Source organism: Halyomorpha halys, unplaced genomic scaffold (genome assembly GCF_000696795.3).
Source record: "Halyomorpha halys isolate HHAL.00 unplaced genomic scaffold, Hhal_1.1 Scaffold1321.1, whole genome shotgun sequence".
In the NCBI taxonomy this organism is placed as follows: Eukaryota; Metazoa; Arthropoda; class Insecta; order Hemiptera; family Pentatomidae; genus Halyomorpha; species Halyomorpha halys.
Window position 1 is genome coordinate 168727 of NW_027107310.1, and position 23962 is coordinate 192688.

Genomic DNA, 23962 nt, shown 5'->3' on the forward strand with positions numbered 1-23962 from the left:
AGCCGAGCAGAAAAAAAGGCAGTTATCTCACACCAATGTTTGATTACTTTAATGAAAACTATGTATAATTACTAGTCCAAACTGATGAGTCAACCAAGTATAAATAGGGGAATAAGGCTGAAATATTAGCCCTAATAGAGCTATTTACGTCCAACATTTCTGGAGATATAACCTTTTAAATTGCAAAATTTTATAAAGAATCAGTAATTAGTGAATTTATTTAGAGAAATTTATATCTCAAAAATTATTCGTTGTACGATGTCTATTACCAATAAAATTAAAGCTAGTTTAATGTACTATAAAGTAGTTTATGACCTTTACCTTCGTAGGAATAGTAGTTTATATTTGCTAAAATAAATCGATTTATAGTTATTTGGACAATAAGTTTGTTTTATGAAAAACTTTATTTCAGAAACCATTGGATGTTCAGATGTCTGTCAGCACTGAAATTAAAGCTTGTTAAATTTACTATGAAATAGTTTAATGTTTATCTTTGTAGGGGTAGTAGTTTTTAAGATATTTGACGAAATAAACTCACAATGTTAATTTCTAGTTGTTCAGATAAAATGTTGGATTTTTGAAAAAATATTTCTCTACACCCATAAGACGCACATATGTCTGCGATTCGATGTCCTGAGTTGATGTTTTCTTTAAGTTTGGAAAAATTTCCATAGGCGATTTCGGCTTTAGCCTATTCGTTTGGCGTCCTTAAAGAGACGAATATAGATCTGGATGCACTAGATTCTTACCTCAGAGTGCAATTAGTTAACTCCCAAAAACGTCATCCGAAATCTTCTCTGGTAAGAATGTACCTTTCAAGGAAATTAGGAGGACGTAAGCTTTCAAGCTTGTTAAAAGCTTGCCGCAACGAAGAAAAAATCTTCGGAACTATTTCAAAGCCAAACTGAAAACTGGAAATCTAAGGAACTGCATGGAAGATTTTAATATAGTTTATCGGAAGGAGGAATTGATAAGAGTCCATCCCTAAAATGGCTTCGCAAGGGTGCCCTTTTCCCAGAAACAAGAGGATTTATTTTCGCCATACAGGACTAGGTGATAGCTACTAGGACCTACAGACGCCGTACATGTGGAGAAAGCATAACGGAATCTTGTCAGCTGTATAGAACAGCGTTAGAATCGATTCAGCACATAACGTCAGGATGCCAAGTGCTTGCTGGGAAAGAATATTTACTGAAGCACAACAATATGGCTGAAATCGTCCATCAAGAATTAGCCAAAAAATTAAAATTAACTTCTGAACGACATCAGGCCTTATTACAAGTACAGGTGTTAAACGGGATGTCAAGCTCTATTGGGACAAGGCCATCATTACCGATCGCTCAATTCCTCATAATAAGCCCGATATTCTGCTGATTTCTACGAGAGGAAAATATGCAACTATCATAGAGATGGGCGTACCTTTGGATGAAAACCTTCAAGCCAAAAAGATTCGGAAATATCAGGATGTGGGAGAGGAATCGAAACGGCTGTATAAGCTCCAGAGAGTCAGGGTGCTACTGTTGATTATCTCAACCAATGGTCTGATCCCGGAAACAATATAAGAGATCATTAAGGACCTGGATCTGTCGTTGAATATTCTGGAACTCATGCAGAAAGCTGTGTTGCTCGGGACTGCGAGCATAGTCAGAAAATTCATCAATATCAAAGCCTTGCCTCACCCTTGACCTACGTCCGGGTAGGTAGTACTTCCGGTGAAAACCGAGAATAAGGAAAATTTAATATAAAAATACAGATATATCGTATTATAAGAACATAACACTAATATTTTTAAAAAAATGCTCTGTCTGAAGAAATCTCTTGTACACAACTGGTGTAAGTGAAGACCGTATGACAGGGACATATCGGGCTTTTACGCTGCTGGCAATTCATTTTTGTTTTTTTATTCGCTCTCCTTGATCAGAATGTGCAAAATCCCTCCGTAATAGTGGGTGTGGCGCAGCGATGAAGTGAAAACATGAAAAGACAAAATTATGTTATAAGGACAACTCTTAACTTATATAACTTAACATACTCTTATAGTATCGAGATACAATTCATAGTAAATAATACTTACCTAAAGAAGTCCCTGCCTCTTAAAACCTACGTTTCCCTAGTCCTACTATTTTTTTCCTGGAAAAAAAAATATTTTTATGAATTAAATAGACTTGGGGCATGTGAGAGAAATCCTCACAACTTAACGAATATTTTTATAGCAGTGTCTGTTGCGCGGTTATTTTGTCAAGGAAAGAGGAAGAGGACGTTTACCCAGAGCTGCTGGAGTGGTGGAGGAGCTATAGAAGGAAGAGACTGTGAACTACAGATTCCAGGAAGATAGGAACCACAGCTATAGCAGCTCTCAGACGTGAAAAACGATTAACGTGAGAGAAAATCTCATGCAGCGACCAATGACGGGTTAAGGAATAAGTTGTTCCTAAAACTCCTTTTCCATGAATATAAACTCCTCTTTCTCCTTTGGAAAGTGGATAATTAATAAAAATGTTTCAATTTATTTTGTGGAATTTCTAACGATAATTTACTATTCCATAATAAATATATTACTTTCTGAAAATGTGAAAGAGAATGGTTAATTTTGAACTTTAGCACGAAAATAATACATCTATTTTCTGGTTGAAGATTAATTTAGTCTTGAACGATAAAATGTAGACGTCACAACTTGACCGTGTAATTACTTTTTGTCCGATAATATATTGCCCTTAATTATACATGAGTCACAGGGTGCAACATACGCTCATTAAAATTAATATAAAATAATAGGTTATTTAAATTATTACTCGTTATGTATAGTTCAGGAGGGGCATATTTTTAACTAATCATGAATTGACTTTCTGAACGTGATGATTAGGCGAAGACTAATATAAACGAAGTTTATATAATTGTGGATAAAATGTTTTTTTTTTTCTCTTTGGACTAAAATTGAATTTGAGAAATAAAAATTTCAATATTCAATTCAACAAATAAGACTGGTTTGTGAGTTTTATCTGAATGCTGATCAATAGATTGGTGAATTAGGTGATCTGGTGTCTAATGAAATTTTTAGAAGGCACATCTTAGATTCGTTCTTTTTGTGGTAGACAGTCTTGTCCTTGTAGCTTTCGCCTTCTAGGATAAAGTATCTACCCAGAAGTTAATTATGTATATATATACTAAAATATTTAAAAATCTGCGTCTTAATAATAATAATAATATTCCTTATTTAGTTCGTCATTGCTTCTGATTCTCCACCTGTGCTCCTCTTTAACAGCTCCAAAGATCTTTATCAGGATTAGAATAATATACAGGCGTCAAAATTAGGCTTTAGAGCCTTAGAGTAAAATACAATATAAAAATGAAATTATAAAACTTCATAAAATATAATAAAATAATGAATTTAAAAAGATAAAAATGAACAACAATAATTAACAGAATATATAAATTGAGAATAAAACAAGTAAAGTAAAACCAAATGTCATATAATGGAACATAAGTTGACAAACACTTTTGATAATAAATAATAGAAAAAAAATGATAAAAATCAAATATAATTAAACTGAAAATAATAAATGGAAAGGTACAATTTCTGCTAATATACATATTTACAAAAATAAACAAAAATGTGAAACTTTTTTTTTTTTAATTTATTTACTTAATGGGATTTATATCTGTACAAGTAATCAGTACAATAAGTAAATATGTTTTATGTTTCATTTACACTTGAAAATCTTGGGAAAGAACCACCCATTGGTGGTACTACAAGCATTAATTTAAATTAGAAGGTCCCGTGGCCATCTTCTTTTCAGACGCCTCGGAGGTTTATCAGGGATTGTTAAGAATAAAGGAATAAAAAGACACATGTCTGTTTTGGGACAAATCTGCAACGAAGGGGACGTTAAGGTCTTTCTGGATGAGTTTATTCGTAACGTAATAAGGAGCATCAAGAATTGTACGCACGATTTTGGATTGTAAGGATTGGTTGCGGGAGGAATTTGATGGCCTGGTAGAGCCCCAGAGCTCAATTCCATATGTCCAAATTGGTCTGATTATCGTAGTGTATACTAATTTTTTGTAGTGAATGGGAAATTTAGAGCGTTTGTCTAGTAAGTGTTGTAGCAATCGGAATCTACGAGCAGTTTCTTGTCGTTTCAGTCTTGTGTGTGGATTCCAAGTAAGTCTCTTGTCAAGATGGAGTCTTAAGTATCGAATCTGTTCAACAGGCGTTAGTGGAGTATTTAGAAAGGATACTGTAGGACAGGACAGGACGGTAGAGGTTTACGACGGAGAGTAAAGGTGATCTGATGGGATTTGTCAGGATTTATTTTGATTCTCCAGTTTTGACACCTTTCTTCAATAGATGTTATGCGTGTCTAGTGTTTGTGATGCATTAGGTGAGTCGGTCTCAAGACAGTATACATGTGTCACCAGCGTATGTTATTAGGACTGTGTTAGGGTGGGTTGACATCTGTATAAGCCGTATAAAGAATGGGACCTAAGATACTACCGGCAGACTGAGAAATGAGTGATGAGTAGGCTAGGTTATGATTTACTTTAAAGATTATATCAGAGAGGTAGGAACGGATTATAAGGAAATATGTAGGGGGTATGAATGGACGAAGTTTATAGAGCAGACTTGAATGTCAGACTCGTTCAAAAGATTGTTCAACATCGAGGAAGACTCCCGTGCGGTACATACCGCGCTCCAATGTGGAAGATATGACATCAACCACTCGATGACTGTTGTATGGTAGAATGAGATGTTCTAAATCCAAACTGGTGTTCAGGATTAACATGAAATGAGTCAAGGATTGGATAGAGGCGTTTTAATAAGAGTTTTTCTAGGATTTTGCCCATTATGAGCAGGAGTGAAATAGGAGGGTAGGAAGATGGATATTCAAGTGGCTTGGTGGGTTTGGGAAACATTTTTGTTATAGACATTTTCCAAGGGTCGGGGAAAAAGGTGAATTGGAGTGTAGCACTTCAGACTTGGAGTACCGATATAGGTAAGGAGTAGAATGGCTTTACAAGGGAGCTGTTTCAGAATGTGTGCTGTGATAAGATCGTGGCCAGGAGCTTTTTTAGAAGGTAATTGGTAGATGATGTTCATTATTTCTGAGGGATGAAAGGTATTAGGAGGAAGGGTGATTTGCAGTAGAATTGTAATCTCTGCTTCAACATGTTCAAGATGGGTTAGATTAAGGATATCAGGATGGGTGTTAAAAGTCTTGAAGAGGTCTTCGCCGAACATTTGAGTTTTTTCTTCATCTGATCGTGTCCAAGTCTTATTTTTAGTGAGAAGTGGATGGTTGAATGATTTGTATTTTAGTAGCTTTTCAGTAGTTGTCCATAATAGAAGACAGTGGTATTTAGGTTTTCTGTTAAGTTTTGGAAATTTTGTATTCTATGTTTTCTAATTTCTACTTTTAGTCTGTTAGTCAATGTATCGTGATGAGTTTTGTCCGAAGGATATCTTGTTCTGTGCCACCTCGCTCTTGCCCGGTATTTTTCTGTTAATAATACTTGTATGTGACGAGGTAAGTTGTTTTCTCTAAAGCATTTTATGTTCCTTGGTGAAGTATTGTTAATGATAGTAGTTCCTATCGATCTAGAAAGTATTTCGATAGCAGAGTCGATCTGTTCTTTTTTTTTTAGTGTGTTTTTATGTCAAGTTCGTTTTCTAGATCAGTACGAAAATTTTTCCAGTTTACCTGTCCTGTAACCATTGAAGGGGGAAAGGGTCTAGGAATGGGATTTGAATGGATGTGAAGTAGAACCGGGCTATGATCTGAAGAGAGGTCATCTAAAGATTGAATTGTGGATTGACCATTGGAAAGGGAATTACCTGGAGAACAATATACAGCTGAAAGTGTAATGTTAAACGGGCTAGAGGGTAAGCTGACATATGTTGATTGAATAATATCAGAAGGAGTGGTAGGAATAAGGGAGTGAGGTAAAAATTTATGAATAAGGATACAAGAACCTGCGCGGGATGTGTTGTCAGGGTAATCTGTTCTATAAGTAATGTAGTCGCGTATGTAGAAGTAAGAATGCTTTGTGAAATGGGTTTCAGTGAGCAGTGCTATGTCGATGAAATGTTCATGGAGAAATATGTCAAGTTCGTCTCGGTGGTTATATAGTCCATTTGCATTCCATAAAAGTATATTTAAGGTGCTCTTGTTCATCTAGGAAATTGAACGGGATTTCTGTAAGGAGTCTGATTAGGAGTGAGATAAGAGGCTTGATTGTCACGAAGGAAGGAGGAAAGGATAGATACTATTTCAGGTGTATTTTGGCTGTTTTCAGAATAGAAGGTATGATCTTGGAAATGAATGTATGTCGGTCTAGGTAGGGATTAATCTCTCCTTTGGGGTTGTTGGACCTCGGTTACTGGAAGTTCGGGTAAAAGATTGACTGACGAGGAAGTTTGGGATAGGGGAGGAAGTTTAGGATTGATCTGAATTTTCACATTTTTGTAAGGAAAGTCATTTGTATGTGGTTTAGTCTGTAAATGGGAGCTTAGGGAATGATACAGTGAAGTCTGCGGGAGAGAAACAGAGGACTGAGGCTGAGGGTGGGATGTCAGAGAGAGTGGAACATTAAGTACTGAAAATATCTCAACCTTGTTTGAAACATTCAGTTGTTATTCTTCTGGGATTGAGTGAACAGAAGGTGGTCGAAGATACGGGATTTGAAGGTTGGAAGGGTATTAGATCTAGGAATGGAGGAGGGAATAGAATTCCATATGGATGAGGAACGGATGAGGAAAGATCTACCAAAGGCTGCGGTTCGATGGGCAGTTGCATATAAGTCTGAAGCGGTGGTTGCGGGAATGCACTGAGCATTTAAATTGAAGGATATCAGAAATATACGATGGACGGCGGGATGGATAACTTGGTAGAGGAAGGAAGCATGAAAATGTTTACGACGGAACGAGGGGCAAAGCCCATCATTCATAAATTCTTCATAAAATCGGGTGACAGAAGCGTCCCTGGAGACCCCAAAGATGATTCGTACAAAGCAATTAATTAACCGTTTTAATTTTGCTTCGAGACCCCCGTAAACCACACAGCAACAATCAAAGTGTGGGAATATTAACAATAGATGGACGGAATGATGTGTTAATGTTAATGTAAAACATTTACCATGCTAAATGTTAAAATTGTAGGATTGTGAGCAGCCTAATTCAAAGTCTATGTATTATGCAAAATGCTGAGGGACCTCCTAGCGGATTTTCCGGGAAGCTTGTTTTGTAACCTAGTAATCTTTAGGAGATAATAAAATCACCAACAACTTCGTCACCTCACCATTGTCCTTCTCCTAGTTTTTTATCCATTACTTTGAGTTTAAAAACATCCATAACAAAAACTACACGGACCGAACACAACTACAAGCAACTAACGTACCAAAATAGTGTGCAACTCAACTGGTATGTTGCCCGATGTCACTCTCCATTTAGCAGACCTATTGACAGACCATCAACCATATTAAATGTTTTATCGTTTTAACATGCTAAAAGAAGGAAATACTTCTTCATTTAAAACAACTTTTTTATTTAACACTCTTTAACATTATTCCTATTCTTCTTTTTTATCCTTTTATTTAATTTTCTGAATATTGTTTTTTTTCTTTCTAAAAATTATCATTCTCTTACATTTCTATCGGGGACGTCATTGCTTATAATGTTAGGTTAATAATTTTTTGTTTAAGCATAAATTCTACGAGATGGCCAGTTGTTTAAAGAAAGGTACATCCTGAAAATACTAAATGAAATTTGATAATTTAGATTGAAATTGTTAAGCTATGAACACCTGATTTTAAGAGTAAATGGATAAAAAAAAATTAAAATATAGAAATACATATATTTACACTAAATAAAGGGTGTTTTTTTAAGCCCGATAGAACTTGAAATTGTAAAAAATAACACAAAAAATTCAATTGTAATCAAAATATTTTTTTTATTCGAAAGATCAATACGTGACATTAACATTTGAAAATGATTTCGGGCATATGGGCACCGCGGCTGTTCTTGACGAAGCGCATTCTGTAAAATTGTGTTCAGCGATGAGGCGCATTTTTGGCTTAACGGGTTTGTTAATAAGCAAAATTGCCGCATATGGTCGTGCGATTTGACACCTCTCGATTATTTCCTGTGGGGCTACGTGAAGTCACTGGTTTATGCTGATAAACCAGCAACAATTGACGCCTTGGAGACCAGCATTGTTCGTGTTATTCGTGACATACGGCCAGCAGTGCTCGAAAAAGTGGCCCAAAATTGGACGTCCAGAATGCGCTTCGTCAAGAACAGCCGCGGTGCCCATATGCCCGAAATCATTTTCAAATGTTAATGTCACGTATTGATCTTTCGAATAAAAAAAAATTTTGATTACAATTTAATTTTTTGTGTTATTTTTTACAATTTCAAGTTCTATCGGGCTTAAAAAAACACCCTATACTACAAAAGTAAAACAATCATACACAATTACTTTTATAAATATCAAAACTTTTTAAATATCTAAATCCTTGCTTAAAAATCTTGTATTCAACATTTCAATTCTTGAGAGACGCGCTGAGACAAGATTCGACAGGAGAACTCCTCTTGACAAAGGCACTCTTTCACAAGTCCTTTTGTGTAGGGCAATCCCTTTGAAGTCACTAAGGGCTGTTCGACAACCCTTCAGCTAAGCCTAATCCTTGGACCACCGGTTGGAAACCACTGATCTAACAGGACTATATATAGTACTACATTCAGTCCTGGACCAGGGCGAAAAATCTGATGCGGTGTGCGTATCATGCGAAATTCGTTTATTTAAAAAAAATCCTATTCGGTTTCTCGAATTGAAAATAACGAATTTCAAATTCGTTTCTGGCAAGGATTCAACAAATAAGGAAGCCGTGAACATACAAATGTTATAAGAATAGTTCATAGTGGGCATTTTCCGATTCTATTAATTAATCTTCATATTCTTTCAATACATTTTTGGAGAGCTTCCCTGGGTCTTCCCTGCCTCACAATGTGGGTTCACGTAATTGGGAAAAAATCAGATCGTCCAATGTGATTCTGACTAAATCACCTCCTTGCACAACCATTGATTTAGCAACAGTACTTTCTAACAAAGAACAGCATTCCTTATTCTTCATGGGATGTAGTAGTACAGATTTATTTATTATGTGACCTTTAGAATAATAGTACAAGCTTCTACAAGAGGCATTAGTGCCTCAGATTATAACAAATAAAAAATGAACTTACAGAGCATCACAGAATATAGCAAAAATAAAAAGAATTAAGGGAAAAAAATAAACAATAATATTAAGAAAAATATGTGAAACAAAATAAAGTAAAAAACAGATAAAACAAAGCCGTATATCATCTCATAAATCTTAGGGCGACTAACTTCTAATAATATTAATTAAAAAGAATTAAATACAACTAAAAATAAGTAAAAGAAAGGAACAATATTTTTTTATATAAATGTTTACAAATTTAAAAGATTTTAATTTATTGTTTGATAATTAGTAAAGATTTTTTTTTTTTATATTGATCTTTTTTCACTATAAGATCCATGAGAACTATAGTCTCGAAAACGTTCACATTTGTTTATTACTGACTGAACCTCAAGACCCACAAATATATTAATTAATAACAGTCAAGAAAAAAGTTATCAATATGGTATAAACACTCACATACACTTATATATGTTTTCAAATATAATAGAAAATATCCTTATAGTCTCACAGTGTTTTTCTTATAAATCCTACCTTTCAGCCATTCCGGATCTATTGATTAACCATTTCAATTATATTTTAATCATTAAAAATTATATTAAAAATATTGTGAATTATAAATTACCCTACCTTATTTATAATTTCACGACTAACATCGTTATCAAAATTTTGTAGGCTATTCTACCTTTGTCAAAATATACATAGGTAATGAACTATATAAAACATGATTAAATTAGGGAAATATTGTGCATAAATCAATTTATTTATATTATAAGTTTAGTTATTCTAGTTCTATTCAGTTTATAATTTGTATTACTTTATCTATCACTTTATCAATAATATGGCCGAAATGGCCGAAACATAGGAGTTATAAGAAAATAAACGGTTTGAGGCTATAAGAATATTTTTTATCATAATTGATGAATAAACCGTGATACAAAAAATGAAATTATCTATTAAAAAACTACTTTTCTTTCAAAGACCACAAAAATATCTTAGGGATAAAAGTTTAGCCCATCTCTATATATTATATGCGCCTTATTTTCGATCGATACCGTTTGAAATACAAGGAAATGGTTTCTCTGATCCTAATCTAAACACTTTTATTGGAGCTAATAAAAGCTATCCAACAGTTAGCAGTAAAACTTTCGGCAGTAATAAAACGGGGCTATAAAAGCGAGATGAAGAATAAGAAAAAGACGAGGTTAGAGAGAGACCACAGTAGGTCGAGATAATGACCTGTTTCGTAATAGCCTTAGGGTACGTGCTCCAATCCACGTAACTACGTCGCGTAGCTGCGTAGTAAACACGTGTGCTACACGTGTATCGTATTCACAGCGAGAGCTGTGGATCCTTGGACGAGCGACCTACCATACCCAACACCGCAATGAGGTAGTTCTGGCCAAGGTCTCACTCAGATCGGCGCAGTAATTGCTGCGCAATGAGCCTACAACAACAACAACAACAACAGTAATAAGAACATAATTATCAAGTTTTATAACCTACACCTTCAGTTCTATATATAGAGCTGTTACTCGACTTCAGTCTAGTATTCATATCGTATTAAATGTTCTAATCTTGGTTTTTGTGACCAGCATAACAAAGAAACTATTTTTTTGTTATTAATTTATGTTTCATAGCCAATTGCATCGGTAATTACAAATGGAATCAGTAGAAAACTATATCTAAAGGATTCATAAAATTCCACTCCCAGTTACCGGCAGTTAAAGGAGCAGTTACAATTCGGGAAACCCAACCTCGACCCGAAGACTGAAGCCCAAGCTGCTGCAGGACATACTAGGGGTATTCATGATGTTGTGTTAAATGTTTTACCATGTTAAATGTTATAACTATAAGATTGTGAGCAGCCCTATTTGAAGTCATGTTAAACGTTAAATGCATAAGAGCCCCTAGCGGATTTTCTCAGCAACTTGTTGTATAAGCCTTTATGTTTATAACCTTCCTTCCAGACCCTCATGTTATTGTTTACTTCAGTTTTGATTTAAGTAATTAATTACAACATGCCTAGAGTGAGTGAAAAGTGAAATTTGTGAGAAAGTTTAGCTTATGAAATGAAATGAAAAAATAACTTTATTCTGGGACATATGTCCCCTAAGAATAATTACATGGTTCTTATAGTGAGATTTTTATCTGGCGAGCGTTTACAAATTTTCAGATAGTAGAATGATATTACATTGTTTTTTTTACTGTTTTTTTTTCTCAAATGTATCATTAAAATTATCCATTCTGGTATAATAACAGGGATATGAATACCACAAACACACGAAAGAACTGAGCTGTCACAACAAAAATGGCGGCGATCTCAACTGGTCTATTGTGTGACGTCATTCTCCATTTAACAGACCAAGTAACAGACTCTCACGCATGTTAAATGTTATTTCGTTTTACCACGGTAAAAGAAGGCAATTTTTTTCGATTTAACATGAGTTTTTCCATTTAACACGCTTTAACATGTTAAACCAAAGATCATGAATACCCCTACTGATATAAGTTCTATATTTATAAAATATATTATTGACATAACTATTATTTTATTTTTTCTCTTCGTCTTTTTCTTAAATTAACTTCCTTTTTTTTCGCATTAGAAGTCAATTATTTATTTTATTAAATCCATGAATGTCATTGTTTTCTTATTAACTTTTGTTCTTCTCTCTTCTTACGAATTATTATTTTTATCTACTTTTTTTTTCTTTTAAGGAAAATTTTAAAATGAAATAATACAATAATTTATTATGTTTAAATTATATATTGCTGTATTTTTAGGTTTTAAGTCCCCAAAATCAATTTCTTTTTAATGCCAATTATTTAAAGATTTGATTAAAAATTGCTTGTTATAAAATAAAAATACATCATTTTCACAATCTGCCCTTTTCAATTAAAACACTAGCATTGAGATTGTATCCTTAATAAAAGGTGTTAAATAATAACCTTAAATTCTTTGTATTACTTTTTCCTATTATTTATTATATTATATAATATTATTGATATAAATTTCCTTTTATTTGCCTCTTCTTTTAATCACCCATATTTATTTAGTAATTATTCAAAATAATTATACTGTATTATTATTTATTGTAATTGTTTTTTTTTTGCCATTTTTCCTGGCTATTGGTAATTATTTTTATCTGGTGTTATTCCACATAATTATTAATACAAATAAAATAATGAAAAATTATCTACCTCTTCATCCTGTGAAATATACTTATGAATTGAGGGTCGACAAATAAACACTTAAACATATAACAACTTGAGGATTAGAATTTTAAAACCATATTTCAGTATGATTGTATTGTTAATATATTGACTGCATTATGTAACAGATACTTATAAGGTTTTTTAAAAATAAAATAACTATTATGGATCTAAATTAACTTACTAATTGTTTTAACAATAACAAATTCAATTCAAAGATGACATTTCAACCTTATATTTTGTAAAATGGGCTTGGTTTTAATTATTAAATTAACTAAAAATATTTAAAAAACAAATAAAAATAATATAATAGTTATATTAGATAAGCTGTAGTGAGGTTACGAATATGAAAGTAAATAACACCTATCGTTAGTGTTATCACCTATTATGATAATATAATTAATTTTATTTAGAATAGTATTGACACTACTTATCTGTTATTTCGATTATATTAACTGTTGGAAATTATTTCGTCAGCGAGTTAATAAGTGTTTATGATTAGCTTTATCACTATATCATCACTATTATTTATAAAAAAAAATTAGTGATTAAGTTGCTGAGCTCAGATTGTATCATTTTGATAAAAAAAACAAAAAAAAACGAGCTTTTTTCTTACCCTACTTTTGAAAATAGTTACAAGTAAAATATAAACAGAAGATATACAGGTTCTAAATCCTTGCTTTACCAGAAGGTATTTTAAGGTTGATAAGGGTATGTACACTTTGTAAATCGAGCAATATTTAATTAATGCTTTTAAATAGCACCTGAAATTGAGAAATGGCATGAAACCTTCTGCTCTCGCCCTTTTTTTTTCCCGCCCTCCGATGTAGCCTTACTTATCTGACTTTTCAAACAGACAATTATTGCGAGTAGGTTGGTCGATGTACGACATGTCACAATCTCACAAGAGGTGATCATAGCACACAAAAAAGGCAATCATGTTTAAAAAGAAAAATAAATTAAAACAATTTGATAATTTAAAAAAATAAATTATAATTTTTTTGTTTATTTGTTTTCTAGAGGTTATAAATATTGTTTTAAATAAGGATTATCTCTCTAGGAAGTCTGGTGAGTCAATTTTTTATAATTTTTTGAGGTTTATAATTACTTCCATCATTTTCAATAAGTTATTATTTATTCACTCATTAACATTGTACAACGTTTCGGGACACACCGTCCCATATTCATGTACTACAAAAACCTATAACAATATTAAAAACTATAAAACACCAATCTTCTACTTTATATATTTTATTTTATACAATAAAAGTCACCTCATGATTTCACATGGGAAAATCATGTCCTCCATTTTTTCATCTTCACTTCTCTGTGGCACAGCTATCAATCTACCTTTCATACTATCTCTTTGGACCTTATCTCATGTCCAGTGTGCTGTTATTTTTGGTGTTTGTTATTAGTGATGGAAGTAATTATAAACCTCAAAAAATTATAAAAAAATTGTTTTAAATAAATATAATAAATATTGAAATTGAATGTTGTTAGTTTAAAAAAAAAAAAATATTTTTGTACATAATTTAGGATTAATCATTAGGTTAGTTTTCTTTCTTTTTGTCAATTTCTCAATAAGAGATATATTCGTTAATTATTTAAATTAAAATTACTCTTTTTAAAACAATGCAGTTTTTATTTTATAAAATTTTAAATGTAAATGTACTCCAATTATATGTGCTAACATTAAAGGAAGTGTTTTGCATTAGATTTGCAATGCAAAAAACGACCTGAATTTCAGAATTATTAGAATACCTGTTTAATTATTTAAACATTGGGAAACAGATGATATTTTTTTCTTAATATCTGGCGAAGTCGTGCCTGATGTATGTTAATTTCTATCAGTTCTGTAGTGTGTAATGGATCTACATGTTTACTGCTTGCTGCAAATCCAAGACTCCTACAATTGCTTGGAAAACAAAGGAAGCAACAAATGTCTATTATATTTATTTATTTATTTTTTATTTTATTCATTTAAAAAATTACATCCAACATGGTCTGACCATATGACATCTACCGGTCGGTGCCAAAATAAAACATAAAAATGATAGACATAAGTGAAATGTAAATATTACAGTCTGGCTATTAAGGCATTGTGGAGGCTATATAATTTTTAAGCTAGATAAGTACAATATTGATTAATGTCAAATGGTACAACTAATAGTTTAGTTAACAACTACTAAAATGAAAAAAAAAAATAATTATAAAAAAATAATTAAATTAAAAAAAAAATAATAATAATAACTGAAAGGATTTTGAAGTAAATTTACGATTTACATTATAAAATTGAGCACAATAAAGATAGATGAAATGGAACGAAACGTAAATATCAAATAAGTAGGTGGTAAATAATAAAAATTCATAGAAATGCTACAACATAACCTATAAATTACCCCTTATTTTCTCCACTTTTATCCATTTTTCTTACCCGCATTATAAGTTTTGTTCACTATATTATTATTGGTGTTTTCAGATTTTTTTTTTTTTTTATTCATTTCTTGGTATACTTTACTTATATTTTGCCTCTTTATCAACTATTATTGTTACATATATTTTCTTCTTCTCAATTTTCATTTTCTTTTCATATTTCAATTTTTAAATTATTAATAACTAATATGTTTATACTTCTTTGCATTATATAACATCATTTTTATTTCATTTCCTTAATTATGTTATTTTACCCACTTTTTCAATTACCTATGTATATATTTTATTTCCCGCTTCTCTCATCACTTCATTTTATTAATTCTATTTTGTAAAATTATTCATTTTATGTGTAAAATTATTCTGTTTATAATTTATTTTTTATTTTTTTATTTTTCTATACTTACTGTGGCTGTTGTCTTGTTCTGTTTTTAGCCCTGAAGAAGGCTAGAAACTCTATCCGAAACGTTGGCACAATAAAATAGGTTAATCCAACTTATTGGTGTTTATCATTGACCGCACCCACAACCATCTTCTCCTCGTTCGTCATCCACGGTCAACTATCTCTCATAATTATAAATTAAACTTTTTGTTCTTGCATTTTTGTCAGCAACTTGTAAATCATAATGTATTTTTACATTAGGCAATAATATGTTTATAAATTAATATTAGTGCTATATTGAATAAAAAATAAACAACTAAAGTTAATTAACAATGTATTTATAGCAAATCGATAGAATTTTAAAATATACATTTTTAAACAAGAGGTAATTATTGAATCGAAAAATAGGGTAAATTGTTCAATTCATTAAAACTCGGATATCACAAATATTTATCTTCTAGTGGTTTTTAAACAATGCTGACTAAACACAAACTTGTGGACGCAGCACAAGCTCCCTTTGATTTATACTCAAAAGCCGACACTAAGTGCGTCGGCTACAAATTCAAGCCAATCGGCCCCAGCCAATCCAAATAACTTATCCACAGATTTGCAAATGCGCGAATTTGTTGTAGTTTACCAAACGTGTAGAGGCACCTTTAGACGTATTTAGATTACACTGATATTTTATCAATTTGTTGTTTGTATAATATAATTCTAGTAATAATGTTATAAATAAATCCGCAGTACGAAACCTATTTACATGCTTTAGAAAATTTAATAAATATTAATTTTTTTAAATTTTGATATCCTTTTTTTTTACTATAATCTTTTGTGCAAATTAAAAATTAATCTAAATTCGACTATTTGACGCAGCCTGTTTCTTAATGACAAGAAAGTTTATATTTTAAGTGCCTGTGACTATTCTGAAAAGAAATCTTTTGGTGATACTAATACTGAAGACTCAAACTATGGAGTTGTACAAATCGGATCTAAGATACACCTAAAAAAAGATAAGAAAATATGTCTGTATTTGTTGACCAGCTTTGAAGTTTTGCAGCCTCTTCGTCATTTAACCCAGGAGAGGTGTAGCCTTGAGAATTTTGCTCACATTAGGAAATTACCGTTTTTATTTTCCTAGTTTTTCATTTGTTTTGTTTATACTTTTGTTCCTTCTGTTAACACTTTGCTACTCAAGTTGAGTGTTTGCGGCTTTAGCGCACTTGCTCAGCCTCCACTGGCTCACTACCAGTGATGTGCCGAGAGGGATGCGCTGGGATCTTCTGGGCTCTGCTCTACCCCACACACATGGGGGACTCTAGAGTAGACTAGAGGGATCCTCAGGATGATTGTGTAATTATATTGCATATAAGAGTGTAAATGTGACTAGAGTTAAAATTTTTTTATCATTTTGTTATTTTATTTATTTATTTTTTCATACACATTATGTACATTTTTTTTATCCTTCTGTTTGTATATATTTTAAAAGAGATTCTTTTTTCATTTACTTATTTATTTTTATTCTTATTTTATTTTAATATGAATGTGATCATCCATCACTATTACCTATTGCCCACAACTGTGTGGCAGATTGTTATATCTATCAATAAATAAAAAGTATTTAAAAAAAAAAAACCTTTGCTGTTGTTTTTGCCGCTTGTTTATGTTACTATATATTTTACCTCACCGCCTATAATCAATTAAGTTTTGCTCTGGCCTCCTCTCAACGGTAAGGCTGAGCACTTCTCTCACCAATACACTCCTTACGTGACATTTTGCATACCTGGAGACTTTCTTATCGTAAATCATAAGCGGAGGCAAGAAGGTTTTTTTTTTGGAGTCCTATACTGCCTAACCATGGTCGGGGGTCAAAGTTCTTCATTTTGTGAGACCGCCACTCTATAAAAAAAGTAGACGTCCCAGGCCGGATTCGAACCAGCACCGCCAATAGACATCAGATTGGTAAAGACTGTGTCTTAACCACTGAGCCATGGGCGGCCCTGTAAGAAGGTCTTAGCTACTTTACGAAATCTTGATGCTTCATCCCCTAATGGAAGATCTCCAATTTCCAATTACCAATTGCATTAAAAGTAATCGTAAAGATTTCTGTTTTTTTTTTTTTTTTCCGAACCCTCTAAAACAGAAATAAGACGTTGAATTAGTAAGTGCATTACTGTAAAAAAGAAAAGTAATTCGTGTTGTGCCTTACCTTTTACTACCTTTAGTATTTTAAGGTTACCTGTTATATTTAATAAAGATTTCTGTCATCATCACATCAATTTTTATAAAATAAATAGTACAAATCGTCTATCATGAGTTTTTTGAATAGGTCTGCTAAATGGTGAATGACGTCACGCAATAGACTAGCTCCACTCCACACCATTTTGTCTGCTTTTGTTTTGATAGGTTAGTTCCTCGTAATTTGTGTTGTTTTGGACGTTTTTAAGCTTTAGGATAGGGAATAGAGAAAAGTTGGGGTGGAGGAAAGAAGATGTGACGATTTTTTTAGAGATTTTACTATCTCGTAAAGATTACTAGGTTAAAAACAAGTTACCAAGAAAGTTTTGCATCTGCTAGAGCTTATATTTTACTTATAATATAGACTTTAAATTAGGCTGCTCACAATGGTTTACTTTTACATTTAGCATGTTAAAGCTTTTTACATTTAAAACATCATGGATACCCCTATTGTAAAACGTGGTATCTGACACATTACGAGGTAACAGGAACTCATACTTGATTGCCAGTACCTTGCTTCTGTTATGTTCTTATTTACAAAAAATAAATGGTGTGAATAGCAGGTAATAAAAGTTTTATTATCTTATTGTTCAGTACACTAAAAAGAAATAAGTTATATAAGTTTTGAATTTTTTTTTGTTGCTAAGTATCAAATATTATACTGAAATATTGTTTTTTTAAAATTCATTTATTGACATTTTCAACTGTATTTACTTAAAAGTTCATCTAGTAAATTTGATGTTAGTTCATAATGGTATAATGGCTTGTAGAGAAACTGGTAAACTGGTAGCACTCTAATTCTCAAAAATTAACACGCAATTTCTCACATTTTTCGCCTAGTAAGAAGACATGATCTGCTCCAAAACACCTCCACTGAATTGGCATTGTAGATTTCCCGAAATGTCCTCTATGCAACATGAGAGACATGGATGGAGACTATCTTTTAACGTGTAATGGTCTAGAATTTCAGCAGAATGCGGACCAACTAAGAGGAAGAGTAAAATTGTATTTGGCTTCCAGAGGGAAAATGGCGTAATAGCCCACTTCCTGTGGCGTTGGAAAAAAAAATTTCTCACAAGTTATAATTTTGTCAGTTACCACATTTTAGGACCGAACGCCTAATTATGAATGAATATGCTGTCGCAGCGTGAGCTAATCCAGTTTCTGTAAAGTTCGCATGTGTGTAACTGTCACTGATAACCGGAACCGGTTCCAGGAACGGTATCTCGACCGTGATCCGGGCGATCGCTGAACAATGAGACCGTCGCAACGCGCGCCCGTGTGCGCATTTGTGCGCCTCGCCGTTAGGTTATTAGCGCAAGCTCATGTGTGCCTTATAGTGAAGTGATAATGGTCCGTCAGCCGCTGCTTTCCCTCGCTTTATAATCGGGCATCAACCTTTTTATTGGAAGTAAACTGGGAAAAGGAAGGATGTTATATGGTAGGCTTGTCAATGGGTTTAACAGTACAAGAGCCCAAGAGGAGAAAAAACTCAAGTTTTTTCACCTCATTTTTTTATTATTTTAATGCACAATAAGTATAATTACTAGTCAAAACTGATGAGTCTGCCAAATATAGTTAGGGGGAGTAGAAAATTACGGCTGTTTCGAAACGTTAAACAAAATAATTTCTTATTCTCCACATCGTTAAAACTACATAAAACACTAGAAAACCTAATAGAACATTATTTAAAGTATAGTAAATTTACTAAAATATGAGTCCTAGTAGAGCTGGATACGTTCAATTCTTCCCGAGATTTTTTTTTTAAGAACATTTCATAAAAAAAATTTACTGAAAAATTAGTAAGTAATGAATTGATTGTGAGAAATCTATCATGAGACCTACACGTGTCTGTTAGCACTCAAATTAAAGCTAATTTAATGTGCTACGAAGTAGTTCATGGCATTTCATCGTAGGAGTAGTAGTTTTTATGATATTTGCTAAAATAAATTGATTTATAGTTGTTTGGACAAAAGTTCATGAGCAAAATTCATATTCATATGCAAATATCATAAAAACTACTACACCATAGAAGATAAATGTTATAAACTACTTTATAGTACATTAAACTATCTTTAATTTGATCGCTGGCAGACATCTGTATGCCCAATGGTTTCTGAGATATAGTTTTCCATAGACCAAAACGTTTGATGAAAAAAAATAGAAACTTTGCGATTTTATTTTGGAAACTATCATAAAAACTACTACACCTACGAAGATAAACGTCATATACTATATACTTTATAGCACATTATACCAGCTTGAATTTGAGTGTTAACAGTCGTTTCTTAAGTTGAGTATTTATTTTCCACAATAAATTCACTAACTACTAATTTTTTAGTTTATATTTCATGAAATGCTGCTTTTAAAAAAACTATATCTTAGAAATAATTAAACGTAAACAGCTTTATTAAGGCTCATATTTTAGCAAATCCACTCTACTTTAAATGATGTATTAGGTTTTCTGGAGTTGCAGGTAGTTTCAAAGATAGGTAGCTCCGAATGGAATATTAATTATTTTTTAACATTGAAACAGCCGCCATTTTCTGTTCTCCCAAACTACACTTGGCAGACTTATGAATTTTGACGAGTAATTATACTTTTGCATTAAAGTAATGAAAAATAAGGGTAAATTAAATGATTTTTTTTCAACCGGGCTCTTGTACTATCTCAAGAAATAACATCTCTAAAATATACAACGAACATTTTTTACCTTCGCATATTGAACCTTTCACGTTAAATAAAACGTAAAACAACTTTTAAAAATATGTGTATATATATAACGTGATAAAAAATAAAATTCCATAGGATATATTTATCTTCTTCTTTTATTTATTTGTGTTTTTTAAAACTGTCCATTTTTATAAAAATAATGTAAAAAGTATACTATGTAGTTTATGTTTCTGAATCGTTTAGGTATTGTATACTAATATGGCAGCTGTGATTTGTATATACCTACAATGAGTTAGGCTAGATTGAGGGGATTGGTTCAACTGGATTATTTCCTTTAGTACAGGCTGATACTTCTATGAGAAGAGTGTGACCCAGTTGAACGATAAGACTAAAGGAAGCAATACAAGAATCTGTGGGTAATATATACCCACAGGTCATGGTTTAGTTTACAAGCCATTGTGTAATAGAGTTTACCAATACTTGAATTGCCATAGGTTATTGGAACCAAGGTAACTTAACCCCCAACGTAAGTGCAAATTAATCCATTAAAATTGCAAGTTAACCTAGAATTAATTGTAAACTAATTTTTTTACGGTGTATTGTAATCTAAAGCTACTACCAATTTTGCCTAATATGCCAGATTTTCCTAAATGATCACCGTTTATTTTTAAGTTTATTGTCAGTAAGTCCTAATATATAGACGACTTACTTCACAGTTGTCCTAAGTACATTTCCACTAACTTTATGAGAAATGCAATTAAAGGTCCTATTTTTCAGGAAAGAGACAAATTTTTTGACAGAAAAGAATTAGGTATGAAATCTAAATCTGTTCAGTAAAATAAAAAGCTGTAATTTTCCTAAAAGAGGGAACTTTTAACTGTAATTTCCCTAAAGTTAGTGGCAATGTATTTAGCACCACAGTGAAGTAAATTATCGATATTGCAAGTACAAATGCAAATGCATAGTAAACAAAATAAAGACACTAACACCCGTTGATATGTATGGACCTTTTAACAATTCCGGATATTATTGAGGTTTTTCGCTATCTGTCCCGATACTTGGCCAGGGTGGGATATCTTTCAAGGAACCTTTCACAGTGTCCCTGGATATACACACCTGTGTGTCATCATATCATAGCTATTAACACATGTACGACATTAGATACATTAGGTAACAATTCATAATGTAAACAATATTTTATGGCAAACCAATTATCTAAATCATTTTAATCATAGCAATAAATTATAACTAAACACTTCGTTCCTCTATATAATTGATATACTATTATATTACCCAATGCCACATCTTATCATATTATATATTTAATAGTAACAACATTTTATAAATATAAAGGTATTTAATTGGTAAACTGGTAAACACACAAAAAGCCTGTAGAAAAGAATCCAATTATAATAATATTTTGCAGGACTCAATATAACTTAATTAATTAGATTATTTTTGGATCATTGCCTTCAGCGATTGATCTGGCATCCCGACTAAATCCCGAGACAGTACATGGCACCGTATAGGTTTTTTTCTTTTGACTTTTTTCGGCTTTTAAATTTGATTTACACGATTCTCATTGTAGCGAGAGGGAGCAAGCGTTGTAGCCACAACGCACTAGAGCGCTGCACCTCCAGCCTCACCGAAGCTCCCAAATTTACATATTACTTTATTTTGTAAACACATATTTCATGGACTAGGCCTATAAATAAAGGGGCCCTAAATCCCCAATTTGATTTTTAATCCACCTCCTTGCCAGGCCTAGTCCTAGCACTGGTGGCGTACGTACACTCTACTTGAGATAGAGAAGTTTATTGCCAATCTATTTTCACAAGAGTTGTTTTTCTGTACGTTTACCTAAGATGATGGCCTATCTCCTCTCCCTTTCTCCAGCAATCTTAGTCCGTCCGCTTCATCTCGGCAACTAAGATTGTAACCTGATCCTTAACGATTGCACTGGTCGGTACGCTTCATCTCGGCAACTAGAGCTGCACCTAGCCTTATCAGCTTACTAGTCCGTCAGCTTCATCTCGGCAACTAGAGCTGCACCTAGCCTTATCAGCTTACTAGTCCGTCCGCTTCATCTCGGCAACTAGAACTGTTACTCTACCTCAGACTCTCTCACGTAGACCTCCTTTACCTGCGTCAGTGTCCAGGGTTCATCCTCTGGCACGGGGCCGCTTCTAACTTACTACTGAATACGCCTTGTCTAGGGCCTTCTGTAAAGTGGATATAAGGCTGGAGAACCGCCTAAGACTAGACAACCCCGACATCATAATAAAAAGGATACATAAGCTAAATGTCCTAAAAGGACTCTTCAATATCAGTAAAGTAGCTTGTAGATAATAAAAAATCATAGATGTTTTACTACATAACCTATAAGTTCAACCTTCGTTATAGAATTTGTATCAAAAACTTGTTAATTTAATTACACAGACTTATAATGTCTTTGGAAATATATATTTGTACTGTATTAAATCAAATATAATCGTTAAAGTTAATTAACAATGTATGAAACAATGTAGTGACACCGAATCGATAGAATTTTAAAATATACAATCTTAAACTAGAGTTAATTATTGAATCTAAAGGTTGGTGAAATTCTTAACTTTAATTTGTTCCTAACAGTCATTCAACGGGTCGGCCACATATTCAGACCAAAGTATACCAGCTAATCCAAATCACCTATCTACACGCTTGCACATGCACGAATTTGCCATTGTTTAGAACACCTCTAGAGGCATATATACTCAAGCTTGTTTGGCAAACATATATAGCCTTATTGCACAATTATATTAGGTCGAGTCATAAGAAATTTGTGGTGCAGCTAAGTAGAATCTATTGTTCGTAGCTAGCCCCAATGAGTTAACATTACAACAAGTTTTTATTTACACTATACAGACGTGGCTTCAGTTAGTACTTTGTCAACTGTTTTGTTTGATACACGTTACCTCTGAAATGGATGGTTTTTGAATGAAAAAACCTTCAATTCTAAAGAGCAAGTCCAAGTCTTACAGTCCAAACCTACCACATTTCACAAGGAAGGAATTGATAAACTGCCAGGGAGATAGGAGAAGGTTATTGATGATGGTGAATACATAATAAATAATATAATTTTGTTATTTAATAAGAGCAAAATAAATGTCAAATGATAAAATGTGTAATGATAAAAAAAAACAGTTACTTATGACTCGACTCTAATATTTGAGGGTATTTATGTCCATTACAGTTTGTGCAAGCTTAACCCTTTGACGAAATTATAATGCTAGAATGCCTAAGCGTGTAGCGCCGTCCCCTTAAGGGAAATCGAATTCACTGGGCATGATGGCGTGCAACTAGTTTTCATAGACAGCGACTGCACACAATTGATGTCTATGCACTCTGGTGCTGATGTAGATGTAAAGGAGATAACACATTATCTTAGCCAATCAGGGATTTTAAAGTAATTAGAGTATTCCACAGCCTCCCCAACAAAAAAAAATTTAAGTGTAATAGATATTAGTAAATTTCATTGTATTGACCGTGATGTGAATTTGAAGGATATGCGGTCTAGAAAAAAATTAATTTAAAATATATATAATAATTGAGTGTTGGGCCTTACATGGATAATATAAGAGGTAATTTTTTTTTTTTTTAACAATTGATTATGGGGGGATATAGTCTTATACAAAAGACATCCTAACTATATACAATGTTATAAATATAAAAAAATTAAGATAAAATAAATATATTTTTTTTTAATAATTTATTTATTGATATTTCCAACTGAATACATATGTACACATCAAGTAAATTTGCTGTAAGTGATAT

At 32.6% G+C, this 23962-nt stretch overlaps 1 long non-coding RNA gene across 1 annotated transcript; it reads right to left on the bottom strand.

The window, feature by feature from the left end:
- Nucleotides 1-13539: 13539 nt before the first annotated feature.
- Nucleotides 13540-13828, bottom strand: LOC136795356 (uncharacterized). The gene is made up of 2 exons (XR_010842950.1): nucleotides 13701-13828; nucleotides 13540-13627 (listed from the first exon to the last, which is right to left on the bottom strand). It is a non-coding gene; the product is annotated as an uncharacterized lncRNA (long non-coding RNA).
- Nucleotides 13829-23962: the final 10134 nt, after the last annotated feature.